The 23,468-nt window shown below is 33.3% G+C and overlaps 1 long non-coding RNA gene across 1 annotated transcript in view; it reads left to right on the top strand.

Annotated features, from left to right (window-relative positions):
- Positions 1 to 18,303: 18,303 nt before the first annotated feature.
- LOC138695846 (uncharacterized) overlaps positions 18,304 to 23,468 on the top strand; it is a 379,837-nt gene continuing 374,672 nt past the window's right edge. Inside the window, exons 1-2 of the long non-coding RNA XR_011331198.1 lie at positions 18,304 to 18,528; positions 21,838 to 21,904. This is a non-coding gene — a long non-coding RNA (uncharacterized lncRNA). The remainder of the gene's footprint in view (positions 18,529 to 21,837; positions 21,905 to 23,468) is intronic.

The raw sequence follows: 23,468 nt of genomic DNA, 5'->3' as shown, positions 1-23,468 counted from the left end.
TACAACGAACTTAATTTATATTTCAATTTTCATCGAAATCGGTTCAGCCATTATCGCGTGAAAAGGTAACAAATATACAGACAGACAGACATACAAACAAAAATTGCAAAAAAGCGATTTTCGGTTTGAGGGTGGTTAATTATATATGTTAGGACCAATTATTTTTGGAAAATCGAAAATTACCAGAAAAATTTCGGCTACAGATTTATTATTAGTATAGATTTCTATTAGCTTTTGTCTGCACTTGTTCCCAGTTTTCAAGAAATATACTTATAAATAGTTGATGGAACAGCCTCCTTATGTTCAATGCTATTTTCTTAACGTGGAATCCTCTATAGTTTAGTTTTCATCGCACTGACTTTTCTCTTTGGAGACTCGCCTTCTCCTTCCCCACAACTTCATGTAATGTATACAGTTTTTCTTTATGGTTGTCTTGTCACGTAATCGCTCTGAAGTCTCTTTGTACATTAGTCTTTGATATGTAAAACTTACCAGGTGTAAGCAGTAGTTGATGTCTTAGCCAACAATAAAACGAGAAATGATGCAATGTTTAATAAGCAAACACTGTGAATGGACAACAGATATTCTGCAAGTCACGTAGGAAACTTAATTGCATTTTCTGTGTAAACAAGTATCGATTTCTTGGGAGGTCATGCACATCCGTCCAAATGCTTCATTACAAGAACAGTTCCACGTAGTCTACTGCAACCCGATACAGGGCGTTCATAATACGTAGCGTCAAGTGTTACTTTATATTATTTCGAGTTGATATTATATTGGATTCCACATAAGAATAGTATATTATGCAACGAGCCTATAATGGTAGTGATTAAGACGCGAGTATGTTTATGAAACGAGCGCAAGCGAGTTTCATAATTTTCATACGAGCTTCTTAATTATCATTATAGTCAAGTTTCATACGACATTTTATGCTCGACCATATTGATTTTTTTCCGGCAATTGGTGAAATGAATGTGCTTTGGAAAGGCTGGAAGATGACGGTGAATTGATGTTAATTTGTGTGTTGTTTTTTTCGACTGAGTTTAATATTGTCTAATCTCGCGCTAGTTGTCTTTCGATTGCATATCCGAGAATAATCGATACTGGCGCTTTCATATTGCTACAATGGTATTTTCTGATTGGTGGAACATCTGAACTTTAATGAATAGCTGTACTTTAATGAGGTCCATTAAAGGGCTGCTACCAGGAGTATAATTACTACATTTCGGCATGGTAGAGCATAAAAATATTTTAGGTGAACAAAAGAGTGGAATTTAGCACCTCATCATCGTACCAAATCACACGTGTTCTCCTATTGGTCAGTGATGATTCTGATGAAATTTCATCTTTTTTCTAGTAAGCCAGAAACATAGCTGCTTTAGTATTTATATGTTATGCGATAAACTGAGTGTTTTAAGACATATTTGTTACGGCATTTTTTTGCATTTTTTGCCTGTTTCAACTCATAAAAGCATCTTTTGTTTCATTCGGTTATTTTTTAGGCATTTTCATTTAATTTGGGCATAAATCCCCATTGTTAATGTAAAATAATATATATTTCCTTTGATATTTTCTCTACATATTTTGTTTATTAATACCCATTATTTTGTATAATATTTTAATCGTTTTCTACACAAATATTGCCATTTTAACGTAGTACACCCCATGCAATGGATCAGTCCAACCACTCCTTCAATATAGACTCCTCTACACCTGCTAATTCCGGATAAGAGTGACCTTGTGGTAGACTACATGGAACTACATCAGATAAAATAATTAAAGTGTACTAGCCTACTTAGAAAAAATTATGTAAAATTAAATAAACTTAAATGTTGGTACTAGAATTTAATTTAATTACTAGTCCAAATATTAAGTAGTAAAGAACCTCTTTTCCTACTAAGCCAATTATGTAAGATCAACTTTTAGGGCATTTTTCAAAGATTTTTAGGTCATAAATGCATTGTTTTTAAGACATTTTTCATTATTTATAGGTCATCAAAATCCTAGCCCTAGTGATGATGTAAGCGCTGGGAATTTCTTCGCAATTCCTTATCGAGATATTGATTGTTTATAATAATTTTAGACAGAAAAGTGCAGATACGAGTTATCACAAAATCCATTTTAATGCAAATAAAATCTCCGTCACAACCTAACATAACCTATAGACCTACTATTTCGCATGCAATGCAGAGACTTGTCTCGATCTCAGAACCCTACATAGTTATCATTCTGTACTTGCCTAAGCATATAAAGATTATTAATATTATACTGAACATAAACATTGAATAGAAACATTTGCCACCGTAAAGATCGGGGTCTGTGATGTAGCGTGGTGGAATCTGCACACACAGCTGCATTAAGAGATCTGCGTAATACAATTATCATACAATTGAAGCGTTGGGCCGAATAACGGTCTATGTTACAATCTGCTAACTGTGCAGGAGGAACAAAAATGTTACATCGTAATTCCGCTCATAAATTTACTATCGGAAGAGCAACATAGACCGTTATTCCATCAATAGGCTATGTTTTGTACACTAAGCGAAGTATACGATTGTATGTTATTGAAAGTCGTATTACACATCATAGAAGTTTGTAACATTTTTAACTCCAAGAAATAAAGAAATAAATAAAGAAAGAAATAAAGAGAGAAATAAAGAAAGAGAGAAATAAAGAAAGAAAGAAAGAGAGAAATGAAGAAATATAAATAAAGAGAAAAATAAAGAAAGAAATAAAGAGAGAAGTAAAGAAATAAAGAAAGGAAGATATAAATAAATAAATAAATTAATAAATTAATGATTAAAGAGAGAAATAAAGAAATAAGAAAGGAAAGAAATAAATAAAGAGAGAAATAAAGTATGAAATAAATAAAGAAAGAATTAAAGAGAGAAATAAAGAAAGAAAGAAAGAAATAAAAAAAGAGAGAAATAAAGTATGAAATAAAGAAATAAATAAAGAAAGAGAGAAATAAAGTATGAAATAAAGAAATAAATAAAGAAAGAAAGAAATAAATTAAGAAAGAGAGAAATAAAAAAATAAAGAAAGAAAGAAAGAAATAAAGAGAGAAATAAATAAATAAATAAATAAATAAATAAATAAATAAATAAATAAATAAATAAAGAAATAAATAGAGAAATAAAGAAATAAAGAAAGAAAGAAAGAAATAAAGAGAGAAATAAAGAAAGAAAGAAAGAAATAAATAAATAAAGAGAGAAATAAAGAAAGAAAGAAAGAAATAAAGAGAGAAGTAAAGTATGAAATAAAGAAAGAAATAAATAAATAAATAAATAAATAAATAAAGAGAGAAATAAAGAAATAAATAAAGAAAGAAAGAAATAAAGAGAGAAATAAAGAAATAAAGAAAGAAAGAAAGAAAGAAATAAAGAGAGAAATAAAGTATGAAATAAAGAAATAAATAAAGAAAGAAAGAAATAAAGAGAGAAATAAAGAAATAGAGAAATAAATAAAGAAAGAGAGAAATAAAGTATGAAATAAAGAAAAAATAAAGAAATAAATAAAGAAAGAGAGAAATAAAGTATGAAATAAAGAAATAAATAAAGAAAGAAAGAAATAAAGAGAGAAATAAAGAAATATAGAAATAAATAAAGAAAGAGAGAAATAAAGTATGAAATAAAGAAAAAATAAAGAAATAAATAAAGAAAGAGAGAAATAAAGTATGAAATAAAGAAATAAAGAAAGAAAGAAAGAAATAAAGAAAGAAAGAGAGAAATAAAGTATGAAATAAAGAAATGAATAAAGAACGAATGAAATAAAGAGAGAAATAAAGAAATAAAGAAATGAAGAGAGAAATAAAGTATGAAATAAAGAAGCAAATAAAGAAACAAATAAAGAAAGAGAGAAATAAAGTGTGAGATAAAGAAATAAATAAAGAAAGAAAGAGAGAAATAAAGAAATAAATAAAGAAAGAAATAAATAAATAAAGAGAGAAATAAAATATGAAATAAAGAAAGAAATAAAGAAATAAATAAAGAAAGAGAGAAATAAAGTATGAAATAAAGAAAGAAAGAAAGAAAGAGAGAAATAAAGAAAGAAAGAAAGAAATAAAGAAAGAGAGAAATAAAGTATGAAATAAAGAAATAAATAAAGAAATAAATAAATAAATAAATAAAGAGAGAAATAAAGAAATAAAGAAATAAAGAAAGAAAGAAATAAAGAAAGAGAGAAATAAAGTATGAAATAAAGAAATAAATAAAGAAAGAAATAAATAAATAAAGAGAGAAATAAAGAAATAAAGAAATAAAGAAATAAAGAGAGAAATAAAGAAATGAAGAAAGAAAGAAATGAAGAAATAAATAAAGAATGGGAGAAATAAAGTATGAAATAAAGAAATAAGTAAAGAAAGAAAGAAAGAAATAAAGAGAGAAATAAAAAAATAAATAAAGGAAGAAAGAATTAAAGAGAGAAATAAATAAATAAGTAAAAAATAAATAAAGAGAAAATAAAGAAAGAAATAAAGAGAGAAATAAAGAAAGAAAGAAAGAAAGAACGAGAGAAATAAGGAAATAAATAAAGAAAGGAAAAAAGAAAGGAAGGAAGAAAGAAAGAGAGAAATAAATACATATATAAATAGAATAGCCACTGGCGTAGCTCAGGCAATAGCGCGTTTGCCTGTTGATAAGGAGCTGCACTCCAGCGTGCCTTCGATTCCCGTTTGAACTGATTATCTGGTTGGGTTTATTTCGAGATTTTCCCAACCGTAAGGCGAATGTCAGGTAATCTGTAACGAATCTCGCCAATTTCATCCCACTATCACTAATAGCATCGTTTCTAAATAGCGTAGTATTTAATATGCAGCCATTAATTAACCGAACAGGAAAAACAGCAAACAATGCATTTGCTCTGAACAGGACAAGCTCTCCAATAAGATTGAAAGTCATTAGCTCGAAGAGCACCACATGATTTGCTATAGTATGGCGAATTACGTAGAGATATTTCAACCGTCTTTGTTTCTGCACCGAAATCTAGTCATTCTGTTAATACAACCTTGTTCACGCCTAGATTGGAATACGTACATTTATGTTGTATTTCCTCATTCTAAAAGAATAGGCCTGTTTGAAGAGTAGCTTTATCTTAGTAACATCGAACAATATGCGGAGATTATCAGTGTGCATGATTATCGTGTTGGCCGTGCCTGATTGCTGTAATGGTCCCTGACGGATGCTGCATCCAGTTGCAAGTTAATCAGGAGCAACTAACCCGTAATGGTGATTGACATCCACTGTCTGCTCTTGCCGCATGCTATATTACGGCTTCTAAACTATTCAGCGTCGTAATAACTTGTGAATGAAATGAATAGTCCTTGTTCGGGTTCATGTTTTACGTCATAAAGTGGCAATACGTCAGTTTGCAAGAAAATTAAATAGTATTTATTAAAGTATGGGTTACGTAACCCTATTTAAAATCGGTCGATTTCAATTTTATTAAATAAATTGTAATATTGCTTAACATAAACTATTTACCGAAGATAAGATACTTATATCAGATGTTACTACCTCAAAATCGACTTACAGAAATAATGTGAGCAATTATGTTAAAATCCAGAATTAAAAAACTCATATTCCCATGACAGATTTTACTGTTTTACGCCTATATGTATAGCAAGATTACTTCTTAGCTAAGTATTTTTCTCAGATGTCTTTGTTACTATGTCTGTATAAATATTACTTACTACTAAAATATTAGTAATAATCAGGGCCCGATATTTATGGACATCGCGAAAATCACGACATAATACTGTAGATATACAATAGATTTTTACTAATATTTAAGAATTAAGTGATTCTGTTTAATAATATGCGGATAAAACAATCGAGACAAATAACGAAATTGCGTTCTAATAGCGAAATATGAACACATTCGCGAGTTATTACCATTGCGTCATTTTATAGCGAATTTTATATTCTGAGTTTTTTTTTTCACATTTTTTTTCTCACTTCAATTTGTAATAATTCTATCCAAGTAGGCTACATTCCATGGTATTCCACAAGTTCTGATTTCATTACTGAATTCAAAAGACGGAGACTTCAACATTTCACTAATAATTTGAAAGTGTTAATTAGAGGGCTACAGGTTTTCTTTTTTTTTTTTTTTTCGTTTTTAATGAATGTGTGTTAAATACAGTCTTAATCCAACAAATATTGCCTATTGGCCACACCGCACCTTTACCAGCACCCAACGAATCATTCATGTTAATTATTTTGAAAGTAATATTCACTCTGATTTAATATTTAAATTTCAAAATAATTATATTTTCCAAAATTTTCATTAATCTCCACCAAAAGTATAAATCAATCTCCAACAATCTCCACCGGCAACAATATTAAAAAACACAAATAATAAAATTAATCTCCATAAATATCTGCTCCTGGTAATAATATTACTCTATCATCATTGTCTTCTACAATACAAGTGTTGGTAGTTTCTCGATAATTTAATTGAGCTTAACCAAATGTAGGCTATGTTGTTATGATATATTTTTGAGACCGTAGGTCGAGAAAAAATTATCTTATGACAACATACATGAGTTTAGAAGCTCAGTTGAATTATCACAGAGAAAATATCAAACACCGAATTGTATTCAGTGAGATAATTTCGATGCGAGAACGATGCCATTTTGATTGGAATTTTTATAATATAATCATGATGTTCATATTCATGGCAGTGACTTACCTCTTTCACCTTCGCAAAACACACGAATTTTATTGCCTTTACTAGCCGTACCCGTGCGCTCCGCTGCACCCGTTAGAAATAAATATAAAGTAATTATATAATTAAAATAGGACATTTGATCCAGGGAACATTCGTGTTTGATAGAAGGATAAATCGTTTATTATGTTACTTAATTTAAATTTAATTAAAAAATTAAAATGCGATCATTTTGATCCAGAGATCACTCATTTGGTCATAAAAATTAGTTTAGGAAATACAGGAAACGAATATACAGAATAGCCTATCAAGTTTTCTGTGCATAAGAATCTATTTTAATCTTACCTGTCCTCGATTCACTCAGGAGTTACTGTGATAACATTATAGCATTATGTCCATCTAGAGAAACTACACTTTCCAATGGTGAAATAATAATTAATTATACAAATCGGTTAATTTAGCTTCCGATATTACTTCATACAAACACACAAACATTCTCCGTAGGCTATCTTTCATAGCTTTCGATTGTTGCTGTCCAAGGCCCCTTATAGACGAAGTCATTTGTTTTTTAATTCATTACACGGCCTTAGATGGCAGTTATTTTAATTTTAAAACTCATTTATCTCATTAAATATCAGTCCTATCAAACTTTTTCAGGGAATAAAACTTATCGCAAATTCTTTTTAAAGAAACTTTTGTTATGTAACATTTTTCACAAAAATCAATAATAAGCGAGATATTTCGATTTATTTAATTCAGGCCCCCTTATAACCCCCATTTTAAATAATGTATTTTGAATGCCATATAGCCTAAAATCTAAGTTACAACGAACTTAATTTATATTCCAATTTTCATCGAGATCCGTTCAGCCATTATCGCGTGAAAAGGTAACAAACATACAGACAGACAGACAGACATACAAACAAAAATTTCAAAAAAGCGATTTTCGGTTTCATGGTGGCTAATAATATATGTTAGGATCAATTATTTTTGGAAAATCGAAAATTACCAGAAAAATTTCGGCTACAGATTTATTATTAGTATAGATAATCAGGGCCAGGTATTTATGGATATCGCGAAAATCATGACATAATAGTAAAGTATGCAATAGATTTTTACTAATTTTTACGAATTAAGTGATTCTGATTAATAATATGGGGATAAAACAATCGCGACAAATCGCGAAATAGAGTTCTAGTAGCGAAATATGAACACATTCGAGAATTATTACTATTGCGTCGTTTTATAGAGAATTTCATATTCTGAGCTTTTTTTTTTTTTTTTCAGATTTTTTCCTCACTTCAATCTGTAACAATAATATCCAAGTAGGCTACATTACATGGTATTGCAGATGTTCTGATTACATTAGTGAACTCAAAAGACGGAGAATTCAACATTTCACTTAGGCCCCTAATTTGAGGGCTACAGGTTTTTTTTTTTTTTTTTTTCGTTTTTAATGAATGTGTGTTAAATACAGTCTCAATCCAACAAATATTGCCTATTGGCCATACCGCACCTTTACCAGAATCCAACGAATCGTCCACACCTGTGGAGTAAAGGTCAGCGCGTCTGACCGCGAAACCAGGTGGCCCGGGTTCGAATCCCGGTCGGGGCAAGTTACCTGGTTGAGTTTTTTCCGGGGGTTTCCCTCAACTCAATACGAGCAAATGCTGGGTAACTTTCGGTGTTGGACCCCGGACTCATTTCACCGGCATTATCATCTTCATTTCATTCAGACGCTACGTAACCTAGATGTTGATATAGCATCGTAAATTAACCCAATAAAATAAATAAAAAAATAAAAATCCAACGAATCATTCATGTTCATTATTTTGAAAGTAGTCTAATATTCATACTGACTTAATATTTAAATTTCAAAATAATTATATTTTCCAAAATGTCCGTTAATCTCCACCAAGAGTACAAATCAATCTCCAACAATCTCCACCGACACCAATATTAAAAAACACAAATGATAAAATTGATTTCAATAATCTGCCCCTGGTAATAGTATTAACCTATCATCATCCTCTTCTATAATAAAACAGGTGCTGATAGTTTATCGATAATTTAATTGAGTTTAACGAATGTATGTTGTCATGATATTTTTTTCGAGACTATAGGTAGAGAAAAAATTATCTTATGATAACATACATGAGTTTAGAAGTTCAATTAAATTATCACAGAAAATATCAAGCTCGAATTATTGTATTCAGTGAGATAATTCCGATCCGAGAAAGATGCCATTTTCATTGGAATTTTTATAATATAATCATGATGTTCATGTTCATGGCAGTAACTTACCTCTTTCATCTTCGCAAAACAATTTTTACTACCTTTATTGCAAGAAGAACAACGCGGATATCTGAAATTTAATTTATTTAAAAACAACTGAAGAGCAACATAATGAACCGCCATTAATCAATAGCAGAATGCATGTTTTCTATACCGTAATTGAATGAACCAGAGATGGTAGGAATAAAACAAATGAATTATAAAAGAAAACTAAACATTTGAGGTTATACACATATGCAAGATTATAGTTTTTAACATTTAACTTAAGGTTATAGACCTAATAATTTTATTAACACTTCTCCATCAACTCTTAATTGTAATAATTAATGATACAATTTGTTATAATTAATAACTATTCATTCTTGACAGATGTTACCGTTTGATTGCTGATATTTTCTTGGAGTTCAGCATTCCCTCTTAACCTTTCAACAATATTGGCGTGGCTATGTTTACTGCTGCAGGCTTACTATCGAAGCAGAGATGTTGATAAAAAAAATGAACGTAGAATAAACAAATGAACGTAAGAGGAAAAATTATCGGTTATTAATTTTAGAGCACCATGCTAAGTACTATCATTATGATCAGATTCTATAGGTCAATCGAATGTCAATGAGTTGGTTGATTGCGTTTCAGGCTGTTTCGGTCCATCTTTTTGGGTCACTTTTCATTTTTAGTACTAGACCATTTAGGTAAATAAGATATTTCGGTCCCACGAAATTTTTGGTACCTACAGCACTTTCGATAATAGGCCATTTCCGTACCACGAATTTTTTGGTACAACACTTCGATCACTTGGGTCACTTTATTTTCTTTCAGTCATGTTGCTTGGTCATTGCTTTTGAAATAAAATTTAATTTAAATTACATTTCCTAACAACGGAAAAAAATCTATTTGCAAAGAAGCGTAAGGCCTCTCCTGAACAAAACATACTGTACATCAAGAGCTAGGAGCAAATCGTTTCCATTGTGGGAAGATATCAGTACTACAAGACCAGAGAACAGTTGGATGTTTATTTAAGGACACTGGTCTACAAACTGAAGCTCAATCCCAGTAGTGTGTGGCTGATAATGGCAGTGAAGAGGAAGAAACGGAATAGTACCTACTCAGACAGTAAATTCCTGTGCAATTGCTACAATAAAAATAATTATTCCTTCCATTCCATTATATTTTGAGGGCATAATGACCGACATAGGTACCAATATGCCACAATTACCCAAAAAGTCATTACCAATATGCAGTGGCCCAAGTGTCAGGTACCAATATATCTGTTACCTATCTGTCTGTTTACCGAAAATGTGGGACCGAAACAGCCGCTAATCAATGATTTGACTGTATGGCGCTCGATTAGAATTATCAACATAGCCTAATCTTTTTCTTCACTCTGAAATTAATATAGACTTTATTTCATTCATTAGCATTATTTTTGCTATTAATTTTATTATCTTTATATGCCGGTACTTCTGAAGAATCTCAACCTTGTGTTCAAATGTCAGGCTAAAAATCATGCATATCTTTGTTTCTGATTAGAGACCGGCAAATCAGACAAGACTCACGCCCGTGCCCAGACAAGACTGAACCCATTGAGCCCGGGTTTTATAGGTTCAGTCCAGGTGGGACCCAAGAAAGCCTGCCTGTTTGCTCGTATTATAAGGTAGAGTGACTTGCATTCACGGAAGCCAGTCTGCGCTGGTTAAGATGAAACAGTACTAGTTTGAAACCTAAGTTCGTTGGCTATTTAGTCACTTCAAAAAATCTTTATCTTATGGTCCAACACGGCAGATAATTTTTGATTAAAGGAACACATTTTTACGATTTATTGCGCAACAGAATTCATAAAATAAGACAATATTATACATTTCATATTCCTGCAAAGAGTATCTGACTCAACAAAATAGTAACATTTCGTAACTTGTGACTAGTTGAGAAGGGAAGGGAATATAGAAAAATATTTAATTTTAACTTTTCCTTATTAACAATTAAAAGCCTCATGAATACGCGTAAAATGTATAAAAGTTTTTCGTTCTTCAGAATATTGATTTGCTATTTAACTTCTGAGGGACAGATTTCTTTTTATTTATGAAACTGAAAGTTTGAATGGTTTGCATTAAATTTATATTACTACGATGAAAAGGAAAGTGCAAGTAATTTATAATAACTGTTGGCATTTAATGGATATTATGTTGACGAGAAATAGTTTTCTTTGTCTTTATTAACGGTACGTTTCAGAAGACAACAAATTAAGTTTTCAGTAGTTTGTCTAAATCTGTAGGATTCTTGTCAGGTTTGAATGACTTGGTTCATATTTATCATGCATCTGAAAGCAGCTCAGTCTGGCGCAGGTCGGCGGAACCCAACAGTCCTTTCGGGTCACTCGTTGGACTGTTTGGAAGTCACGTGCAACCACACTGCCTGCCTGCTTGTGAGGGAAGGTTGCTGGCGGGCGAACGATACGAAGCGTAAGCCCGCTCACGGACGTAAACAGTCATGGGCAATCCTGATAGACATTTTACCTGTCTCTGGTTCTGATATGTGCATCTAGTACATCTCACTTAACGATATGTGTAGAGGAAGAACAATTGTTTGTATGCATCTGAAGTCTGACTAGTGTAACATATAGCTAGTCGGCGATGTATGCAATGGAGGGGAAAAGAACCGATCATCCTACCCCCATTATCTCCTGGCCTAGTTGCCTCATAAATGGTGTCTTATTGGTATCACTTGTGAGGTTCAGACCTGTATTCGGACAGTTAACTAAACAACAACATCTATGGGTCATGCTTGTTATTATCTACAGTGAAACCTGCCTTTGCGGTCACTTCATTTAAACGGCCACCTGACCAAAAAGCCAATTTTCTCTGGAACCAATTGGATTTTCCATAAGATCAATACAAATTCTCTCTTTATTTAGCAGCCACCTCTTGCGCCGACCAGCGGTTTGGAACCTGACTATAACAGTCACTGTCCAACAAAAAATCTTTTCACGGATACTGTCTGACCTATTTTTTCAATGGTTAGAGGGCAGAAAGCAATGTCAAGAGGACAATAGCTAAGTGTACAACAGTATACCCTCCATATCTTGGGGTAGTTGGTTACTGTTTTATGACTCTTTTGTCACTTTCCACTCCGACCCTGCACAGCTTTAAATTCTTACGAGTTTTTAAAGTATTGAAACACGGACTTTTTGTATCGAAAATGTCACAGTATGTTTTAGATCAGTAGTTAACCATTGGAATTTTTTTGTTTTTTTCTCGTCTTTCTATCTTTCTCTATTTGGGCCAGCTTTTACGAATTTTTCTTCTTTTCATTCAGTTGATTCAGAGGAATTGTGAAGTTAGTTTGAGAGAGAAATCATATCTAACAATAAATCTAGAGTGGTGTTAAGTTTAGAGACAAGACGAAAAATGATTGAAGAAAGTGAGAAGGGAACATGTGCGAGAAAAATTGCAGAAATATTCAAATGTGGAAGGACACAAATAAACGGCATAATTAAGAATAGAGATGAAATATTAAAAGAATGAGAGAAAAATATGCGTGGAGGCCAAAAAAGGAAGAGTCAATCTGTGTTTAGTAATGTGAATGATTTCGTTTACGGATGGTTCAAGTGTGCGAGGGCGAAGAAATTGCCAGTAAGCGGGTCTATAATTCAAGAGAAAGCTCTTGAAATTACCAAAGAACTCAATGTAAGCAATTTTTTGCTAGTAATGGGTGGTTAGAGCGGACATCACACGTCCATTGATCAAGGTATTATCCATTAATTTAAACTGAGGTACCGTAAGCGAGTTGTGGAAAGGCTAGTTGCAAGAATGGAAGAGGCTGACATTAATATGCACGATTGTTGTGTGCGCACAGTGCTAAAAAGTGAATGAAATTCAGTATTTTCATGCTGATTCATAAAAATCGCAACCTTAATCAAGCGGCCACCTGATAAAACGGTCATTTTACAAGATAACTTCAGATGGCCGTTTTAGACAGGTTTCACTGTATTTATTTCTGTTAGTAGGCTAGTCTGATCTTGGTATTACACATTTTAAATTCTAGTTTAGAAAGAAAATAGATAAATTTGTGAATTATGTAAGAATTTCTGTAATATCAGGGGACTTGTTCCTCGTGTTATATCCAATTAAGTAAACTTTGGCTTTCTTGTACATCGACGGAGCAATGAGTGCATTAAATAACATTATCCACGGTAACTTTGGACCGAGGATCCCCTGTTATTTTTAACGCACATGTGTGTACTTTGATATGGATCTGGACGTCATTTTAATCGCTGCAATTCCGTCACAATTTCCTCATAAATGAGGAATAATAGTACGAGTACAAAAGAGAAAAAAAGTTCAGTAAATAAAAGTTGAAGACTGAATAGATGCGTGAGGCACGCGTGCGCATGCGTGTTAACCCTGGAACTGTAACAAAGCTAACGGCGTGATGCTCCGTTAAGTCCTTTTTATTATTATTACTGGCATTCATGTATCAAGTTACAGTCTCTCCTCTGAACACCGTACTCCATAACACCGGTTCAACAGCCATTGTGAGGCCCCTGTCTATTATTTCTAGTATTTCTGGTCACAATTACTATTTCTTATGCCTTCTTGTTCTGTCGCATGCATAATACAGTAATTTAATCCGTCTATTAGCGTAGAATATAGAATTAAATTTTATAGCTCCGTTGTGTATGAAGAACCCTAGAAACTCTTTTGTGAGGAATTAACAGCTTGCTTTTAAATTATTGCAGACTGATTTATTACGAAGAATATGAAGTAATTTATTTATTGCAGTCTGTGGGAATACTAATGAACGTGTCTTTAGACGTGACTTATCCAGGAGAAATGTATGTCTTCAACGTGCATTAACCTCTGTCAGTTTAGAATTCCAAAAACTCCAACAATTAAGCGATCATGGTTTAGTCATGTAATTTGAAATAACTTAATAGTTATAATAATTTACAACTTATGTGGATTAATAAATTAGATACATAGGTGTGTCATGTCAGAACTGAGCACTTCACCCAGGATGGTCTATGGCGAGTCCTCGGCATCACTTCATTTCACCCTTTTGATCTGATTACCTAGTTGGGTTTTTCGGAGGTTTTCTGGTTTTTCATCCAGAATTGACTACTTTAAGCAATGAAATTTTCAGATCCAGAATTAAAAAAATTATATCACAGACTTCCCTGTATTATATTATGTACCATGTATCGTAATAGTAATATGCGTTACAAGAGCGATATGTTGAAGTTTTCATGTTCGAGGAAAAGTTTGAAAAAGCGAAACGTAGTTGAGCTTTTTTAATTTCCGAGACTTGAAAGAAAACATACCGCTCGTGTATCGTACATTATTTTGTACGAAGATCGTTTATTACGTACCCGAAAGAGGAATTTCTAATTAGTTGCAATGAAATCTCCATCTTGTTTCTGTTCAATGACAGCAAATTTGCAAAACAAAAATATCTATCTTCAACATTGTTGTTTTAAATGTGTTCTGTGTTTACTATACTCCAGCAGGCCGTGATATACGTCTGTCTTTTTTTTTCCCCAGTCTATAAATGCGAACTTAAAACAAACGGTAATGTTATGTAATGATTTGTTTTTCATTTTAATATTTTAACAATATTATTTATATAACATATTGCAGTAATAACATCGGCATCTGGAATCTTGTTGATTTTTTCACGGCTTCCTTAATGTTACGTGCAACACGAATGCAGTAACTTTAGTGGAGTTGTAGAGTTTATTTAATTTTTGCAAATATTTAAAAACAATAATTAACATTGCAGTTTAGGTGAAATTGCAGTGGTAAGTTTCCAATTTATAATTATTACTATATTGAACGTCTCTAAAAATAATATGTTAAAAGCCTAAAGCAGTAAAATGAATATGTCACTTAAGCGGTAAGAAGAGGGAAATTGTTATGTGTGTTAGGTTGGGAATACTGAATGTGGAATTTTAGACTTACCGCGGATTGGTTTTGTGCGGAAACCAAGCAAATACGCACGATCTCGCACAAAACAAATTTATTTCTATCCTAAGTATATTTTTTCAATCTTATCTTGGTTACTATATCAACATGACCTGTACTAATTATACTACTAATAATAATTTAATATTAATCCACCAATGTCAACATCGCCTCTTTTTTCACTCAGTTATTACTAGTATTATTATTTACTAATTTTATTATCGTCTTTAAGTGACTTTTTTTCTTAAGTATTTTGTCTACCAAGTAGGTCTATATATATTTATGTAACGGAACTGTCCCCGAACACGAGCTTTGCTCTTTCGGGGTACTCTAATGTAACGTTTCTATGTATATGTTATTATTAAATAAATCTAAATCTAAAAAAAAGGCAAATACCGGGTAATCTTTTGGCGAATTCTCGGATCTCACCTCATCTCACTACATCTCGCCAAAATATTGTAAAAAATTGCAGAAAATTGTAAAAATTGTAGAAAATTACTGAATTGTAAAACTGTAATAATTGTAAAATATTGTAAAAATTGTAATTGTAATATTGTAAAATTTTGACTTGTTCCACATCTTAAAGCCTCATTGCTCATGCAAGATCTATGGAAGATAATAAATGAATGAATGAATGAATGAATGAATGAATGAATTAATGAATTAATGAATGAATGAATGAATGGATCTGTTAACATGGGATATCTAATTCCATTAGTTCACAAGTTAAAACTATCATTACGAAATCCAGAAAAAAACCTTCGTAGTCATGTTAAGAATGGGGTTTTATATCCTGAATAAAACGCTCCAGTATGGCAGAGCCTTCTATTTACTTAATTTAATTTTAATTTATTGTCTTTATTTTGTTAATAATATGACATAAAATATAATATAAAGAGACAAAATTTTAGCTCACCCCTGAAAGAGTAGAATTCGTGCTCAGGGGCGGATTCCTGAATTTAAATTATGAAGTATATAATAGGAAATTAAACACAGAATAAATATGGGAAATGCCTGTTATTATTCCGTTGAGAAGCTTTTATCGTCCAGTCTGCTGTCAAAAAATCTGAAAGTTAGAATTTATAAAACAGTTATATTACCAGTTGTTCTTTATGATTGTGAAACTTGGACTCTCACTTTGAGAGAGGAACAGAGATTAAGGGTGTTTGAGAATAAGGTGCTTAGGAAAATATTTGGGGCTAAGAGGGATGAAGTTACAGGAGAATGGAGAAAGTTACACAACACAAAACTGCACGCATTGTATTCTTCACCTGACATAATTAGGAACATTAAATCCAGATGTTTGAGATGGGCAGGGCATGCAGCACGTATGGGCGAATCCAGAAATCCATATAAAGTGTTAGTTGGGAGACCGGAGGGAAAAAGACCTTTAGGGAGGCCGAGACGTAGATGGGAAGATAATATTAAAATGGATTTGAGGAAGGTGGGATATGATGATAGAGACTGGATTAATGTTGCTCAGAATAGGGACCGATGGCGGGCTTATGTGAGGGCGGCAATGAACCTCCGGGTTCCTTAAATGCCATTAAGTAAGTAAGTATATAATAGGCCTACAATTTGTCTTATGTCTACTACACAATAAGAATATGAAGAGTCCACTGCAAGAATGATGGATGTCACTTTCTTGTCGAAAATGAACCAAGACTGTCAATGCATAGCTTAAGACATTTAAAATGTACATAGGGAGTTATATGGCATTAACACTGATAGTCATTGTCCAGTAATGATCGGAAAATCACAGTTAAGCTTTGAGCGCTAAGCATTTCAAACTTTCAATTGCTTCCCCTGCAAAATGTAGTCCAAATGACATCCATCATTCTTGCAGTGGACTCTTCATATATAAATCTAAATTTACAATTTTTCAGTTTGAAAGATATTTCCATACAAAGATATAGAGGATGCCGAATTTCACTTCGCGTTGAAACTTAATTTTCGTGAAAAACACATATGGAAATTGTATTTTGTAGCATCACTCGTACTTCCATTTTCTACTTCGAACATTTAGGTAGTTGATGCTAAGTGGTCAAGTATGTTACTGTTGATGATTACTAGGCTTCGAGACTTGAGACCCGATACAATAAGTTTACTGTGCATGTACTTTATGTTGTTGACTTGCTGCAGGTAGTGAAAGGTAGAGATGTGTTGAGGTAACAACGTTGCTATTTAGAGTACGATAGTATGGGGAAACACATACATATGTACATTCTGAAAGTAAATATACATTACTCAATGACAATGTCAAAAGAATGTGAAAAGCATTTATTCTCCTGTCTTTTATAATCATTTGTGTTTAATTATGCACAGTGTTAATGGTGGAAATAAACATGTAGCAATTTTAATTTCTTCATTTATCCTATTGATCGTCTTTAGGAAGTGCAGTTACAGTACCGAATTGCAATGTACTACAAGATACATTTTCACTATCTCAAACGTAAATCTTTTTCGGTTATCTGCCAAACACAGTTTGTACTGTGAAAAGCTGCGCTCTACGTCGCATGACGTGATAGGAGCAAAACGAAAAAACCTAACATCATTGTAGTCTCTAAGAGACAGTCCTTTATTCTCGGGTGACTCTATGTCCACTAATTTGCTGTTTACATTACACAATGTTCCATATCCGTTATGTTTACATAAAATTGATTTTCACTTCTGTTTTACACGTTCAGTAACCGGTGTACTTGGTGTTTCATTAATTCTCTGTATCATTTTCTAAATTAATTTGAGGGCTTCCGGCATCTCTTGCTCTGACTTTTCTAACCGTATAATAGTTTCAGACACAGTTTGAAAATAGGGTTGTATGAAAACCAAATTATTCGCCAGAATCTTCAAATCCAGAGCGTTTTTCTTTGCGTATTTGTTGGCATTTATTCTACAGTACATCCACCCACTGTACGCTTTACCACTATACTTAGTACGTCGTTATGCGGATTTCCTACTGAACTGCTCTATTGGGTCCGAAGTCTCGAAGCCTGATGATGACGAAGACTTAGTAGTGATGATAGTGTCTAGTATTATCCCGATCATCACCATCACCTACAGATTTACGTGTTTAGAAGTCGTGCCCTACACTTGTGATGGAAATCGACAACACAAGAGCTCTCGTACCATAAATAACTTCAGGTTGGGATGAGTCTCTTTGTTCTTGCAGCTTTACAAGTAACAGTAATGTATACACATCCGTCTGAGAATAAATAACAGTAGGCTGAATAATTATTCAAACCGTGCAGAATAACAAGACTGACTTGGTACCCACCCTACATCAATAATATTACCCCTTCCCACCTCCCTTCGCGGGTCCGCCCCCTTTAAACAATGTAAAGACTGTTGTGTTGTGTCCAATGGGAAGTTTTCCCCCGGCGTGCGAGTTGTCCGCGGGGAGTCTGTCTGGGCTCCCGGCGACTGCATGGGGTCTTCCCGCCAGCCCCTCAACCGGCCCCGGCGGGACCCCATCCAAAGCAAGACATCGGCCAGCTGATCTGCTCTCAGCAGTACTCTTCTGACTTGCCCGTGATATCGCAGTAAAGCGTGTGTACATCTCGCCTCTGGGATTACCTTGGTCTGTAGTTTTCACACTAGAATATTCACATTATAGGTAGGATGTATTTCTTTGTACTCAGATATTACTTTTTTGTCATTCTTTCCTATTTTGTAATTACATATACAGTGTGTCTCATAAGTGATGTTGTATCAATGTGTTTTTGATCTCGCATGCTGAATTATGTTGATTTATATTGTATGTATGTATGTATTTATTCACACTGCAATGGGTATATACCTGGTGGCAGTGGTAACTAATTACACTCAATAATGACAATAATAAACTTATTAATTAAAAATACAGTTAATAATAATACCAATAATTAATACAAATAATTAATACTAACAATAATTTATAATAATAATAATAATAATAATAATAATAATAATAATAATAATAATAATAATAATAATAATAATAATAATAATAATAATAATAGGGAATATCCTAAATTAAATGAAGCACGATCACTTAAAATAACATTTAAAATAAATCTAATTTATATCTTAAATCTAAGTTCGAACTAAAACCCACGAGTATGATATGTTCATATCTGCACAAGTACCTTTCCACATTACACTCATTTCGCTGTCAACTCACTCACTGCATTGGAACTACGACACATTTCACTGATTCTATCCTGATTTCACTAACACTTCAAAAACATTTCACTGTTCAAATACTTTGCACTGTCACTATAAACTATGAAGCTTACCTGACAGGAACACGTTTCACTGACACAACACACTTCACTGACACAACACACTTCACTGACACAACATAATTCTTCACTGATACACAGATCTTAAGTAGAAGTATCAGTGCTAAAACTTACATTTCTGTTTAATTCACTTCTAATTCATAATAATGTATACAGTGTGTCGCATAATTGCTATAACAGTCAGTATTTGTACACCATCTCTAGAATTACCTTGCACCGTAGTTCTCAAAATGCAGTATTCCGATTATGGCTATAAAATAACTCACAAGCAAACGTTCTGATGGGGGCAGATAAAAAAGTTAAATTTTTTTCTTCCACCATGTTAATAATGTCAAAAGAAATGCTTATACAAATTTTGGCTACTCGACCGCAATTACGAGGGCCGTAAAAAATAAGTTCGCCAGGGGACGTTAACAGAAAAAAACACAATTTCATTGGACAAATTTATTGTAACAGACAAAGCAGTTGTTGAGCTATTTTTCAACATATTTTCCATCGGAATTGAGTCATTTCTCATATCATGGGATCGACAGAGAGAGAGAGAGAGAGAGAGAGAGAGAGAGAGAGAGGTGCAGACGCAGTCAAACGCTGGTTCCGATCTGAAGCGGCTGACTTCTACGACACAAAAATTGATCTCATGTTATGACAAAATATGTCTCAATTCCAGTGGGGGATATGTTGACAAATAGCGCAACAATTGCTGTATCTGTTTCAATAAATATTTCCATACAATTGTGCTTTTTTTCAATAAACGACCCCAAGGAGAATCACTTTCTGGACGGCCTCGTAATTGCGGTCGAGTGGCCAAAATTTGTATAAGCACTACTTTTGACATTATTAACATGGTGGAAGAAAAAAATTTAACTTTTTTATCTGCCCCCATCAGAACGTTTGCTTGTGAGTTGAAATGTCACACTTCCCTCTCATTTTCTCTCATTAGGCCTAATATAATTATGTATAAAGTATGTCCCATAAGTGCTGCTATCTAATGTGTGTTCACCTCAGACTTTTATCCCGATCATAGATATAAGTATATTTCTGCTTAAACTCAAATTTTCGTCTAATTAAATTCTGTTAACCTACATAAATGTGTACAGTATGTACACAATGTTTACATAATAATTATTGCCCTAGTGTAAGTGTATGTATGTGAGATTACCGTATTCTCTATTACTCGGAACAAAGGCAGGATGTAACTGTGCATAAATATCATATTCTTACTTTATTCTCTGCTTTTGTATAATATACAGGGACATAATTTTATTTTTACTTCAATTTTTATTGTACCTGAGTTTTTTAATGTACTTCACTCCCCCCCTTCTACTAATGAAGTTCAACCGTCCTCCACACAGATCCAAGACCGCATATAGTCATAGTAGCTTTACGGTCATAGTAAACAGTACGTTCCAGAAATATGTTCGCGTTTTCCAGTGACGAAAGAGCTTTCAATATTGAATCATTTTCGCCTAAGTCGTCCATTTCCCTACGTCGTATCCCGGTTTCCCCCACCAGCTTTTATTCGCCAGCTAGTGGCTGGACTGTCTTAGAACATTAATTTCTGTTAGGAATTTGACGTCTGCGTAATATTATACAACTGTTTAGAATAACTTAAATAAAAGGGCCTCGTTAAGTAATTAACTGTCACGTGATTTCCTCCCTTTCTACGACCCTATGACATAACCACTTGGACGGACAGTAGATAGTATGTATGAGTGATTTTATCTTTTCGGATCGGACAGAAGTGAAGATTGAATTTACAGTACGTAAGATACAGAATTATTTCAACATGAGTTACTAGTACGAAGGACGAAACTGGTAATTGGGATTAGGTACAGTAGTCTATAGTGCGTTAATATGCACATTAGAACTGAAGTCTGTATCGAAATGAACGGCCACCATTTTCAAAAATGTGTTTAAATATCCATATTATGATTATTTTTCAATTTAACTTCATTTTCTATATTGTACGCTAATGTGCTGTAGACGGTATAATATACACTGCATAATGTCCACATGGACATCTCAGTTCGTGAGTTGAAACACTTATTGTTAATACTGTACTGTATTTTGATTAAACAAAAACCTAATGAAAATGATCAAACTCAAAAGCGCAATATTTCCTAGTTTACATAAATGGATGAACTACTTTTCTTCCCTCCTATATCTAGTAAAGTGATTTGTTTGTATATTACGCCAGTATCATCGAACTCCAGTCGTGGAAGGGGGTAACAAACGGCGTTGATCCAACGGTATAGCCAGGTTAATATTAAAAATGTTAGTAAAAATAAAATGATGTCCCTGTATTATACAGTGTGTCACCTAAGAGATGTTACGTTAGTGTATAATGACCTCGATTGTTAAATTACGTTGGTTTCCATTTAAATCATAGGTAGAATTCATTTCTGCTTACGCTCACATTTTCGCCCAATACTCTTCCATTAAACTCACAAAATGTTACATACAGTGCGTCTCAAAAGTGCTACCACGCAGCGTGTATGAAGATCATATCTGTTTAATTACGTTACCTTATATTGAGATCACAAGTGTCATATACCTGTGATAAAATTTAACATTTTCTTTTCATTCTCTGCTATTTTTAATGGCATTTACAGTAAGTTTCAAGACAGTATTTTTACTTCTAGCTGTGTGGACTTCTTCTGTGGAATTACCTTGCATTGTAGCTGATACAGTACAGCATTCAGGTCATAGGTAAGGTGTAACATGTACAAATTCTACATTCTTTAATTACCGTCTATAATATAACGTCATATAGAGAATATTATCTAATTCTGCAGTATATCAAACTGTGGGTAGAATAACAGTCAATCTGCTCAAAATTCATATCTTCTGATTGTCTCTTATATAATGACGTGTGCAGTGTGTTATACAGGGTGTTATATAGGGACCATTTGAGAGATGAGTTAGGACAGTGAGTCAAAAGTCTAATATCACTCTGGTATTTTGTGAAATGGTTTTGAGAAAAAGTAGCATTTTTAGTTGGATTTTGGAATATGTATTTCAGGAAATCTGGATACGTTACAGAGGTGATAATGGAGTATTTTGTAGACTAAATACCAAAAATGTGTTCTTAATTGGTTTGTTGCGTAATATTGACAGTTTGACCGTAATTTCATTGAAGAACAGTAACAAAATGTATGACAGGAAAACGTGGCAACCTTGCATTCAGTGCCGTAGAAACAAGTCGGAAGCAAGATTTAGCGGGAAGGAGGAAATGCACAGCCACCAATGGCTCTCTGTGACGCGTTATGTACAGCCAGCGCCAGCGTTTTCGGCGCGTTTCTTTCAGTACAAGCCCAATCAGTGAGCCAGTGCAGCTGGTACCACCCAAATACGCGTCACGTCAGCAATCTGCCAATCATAGTCGTCAGTCTTATCGTCCACACACACTGCGGCAAAGGCAAATACTCTCACTTTGCGTTTCTGGGGTGTGTCCTTGTGTACAGTGTCCAGTCAGTGACATCTATTACCAATTCAGCTGAGAGTGGTACCACCTTCTAGACACAAGTCACCTCAGCAATCTCCCAATCACATTGTCAGTTTTCTCGCTTACAGACTGCGGCAAAGATAAGTTACTCGCTCTTAACGTTCCCATTACTTATTTCACGCGCCAAAAACGGTGGCTTTGGCTATTACTGAAGCTTTAGTGCAGTTACGTATACATAATTTGGCGATTCAATCGCTACTGTTAAGTGAACACGTATTGAAATATCAACGTTTGTTCACTTTTATTTGTATGAATATTTCAAAAATCGTTCACAATCGACCACAATGATATTTGACTTATATTTAACTCCAATTCCTGATGCAACTCTCAGAAAAAACGTACCGGTATTTAGTTCTCTTCCACTCGGAATGTGTATTCATAAATACGATGTAGGCCTACACACAACTCGTTTTGGAATCTTCTTGCTATGTTGTTATTATTATTATTGTTATTATTATTATTATTATTATTATCATTATTATTATTATTATTATTATTATTATTATTGAATAATTTCGAGGAAAAAATTGTTCCGGGGTCGGGTATCGAACCCGGGACCTTTGGTTAAACGTACCAACTGAGCTACCCGGGAACTCTACCAGACACCGTTCCAATTTTTCCCTCTATATCCACAGACCTCAAAGTGGGCTGACAACCATCAATCAACCAACAATGAGTGCACACTAACTCTGTGTGACTTAAATTGTGGTTTTCTGTTAATTATTCAAATCAACTTTACAGGGAGTTTACCTGAAAGCTAGATTTGTA

This window comes from Periplaneta americana, chromosome 3, assembly GCF_040183065.1.
Source record: "Periplaneta americana isolate PAMFEO1 chromosome 3, P.americana_PAMFEO1_priV1, whole genome shotgun sequence".
In the NCBI taxonomy this organism is placed as follows: domain Eukaryota; kingdom Metazoa; phylum Arthropoda; class Insecta; order Blattodea; family Blattidae; genus Periplaneta; species Periplaneta americana.
Note: the sequence above shows the minus strand (reverse complement) of the source record. Positions and strands in the feature narration are given on the sequence as shown.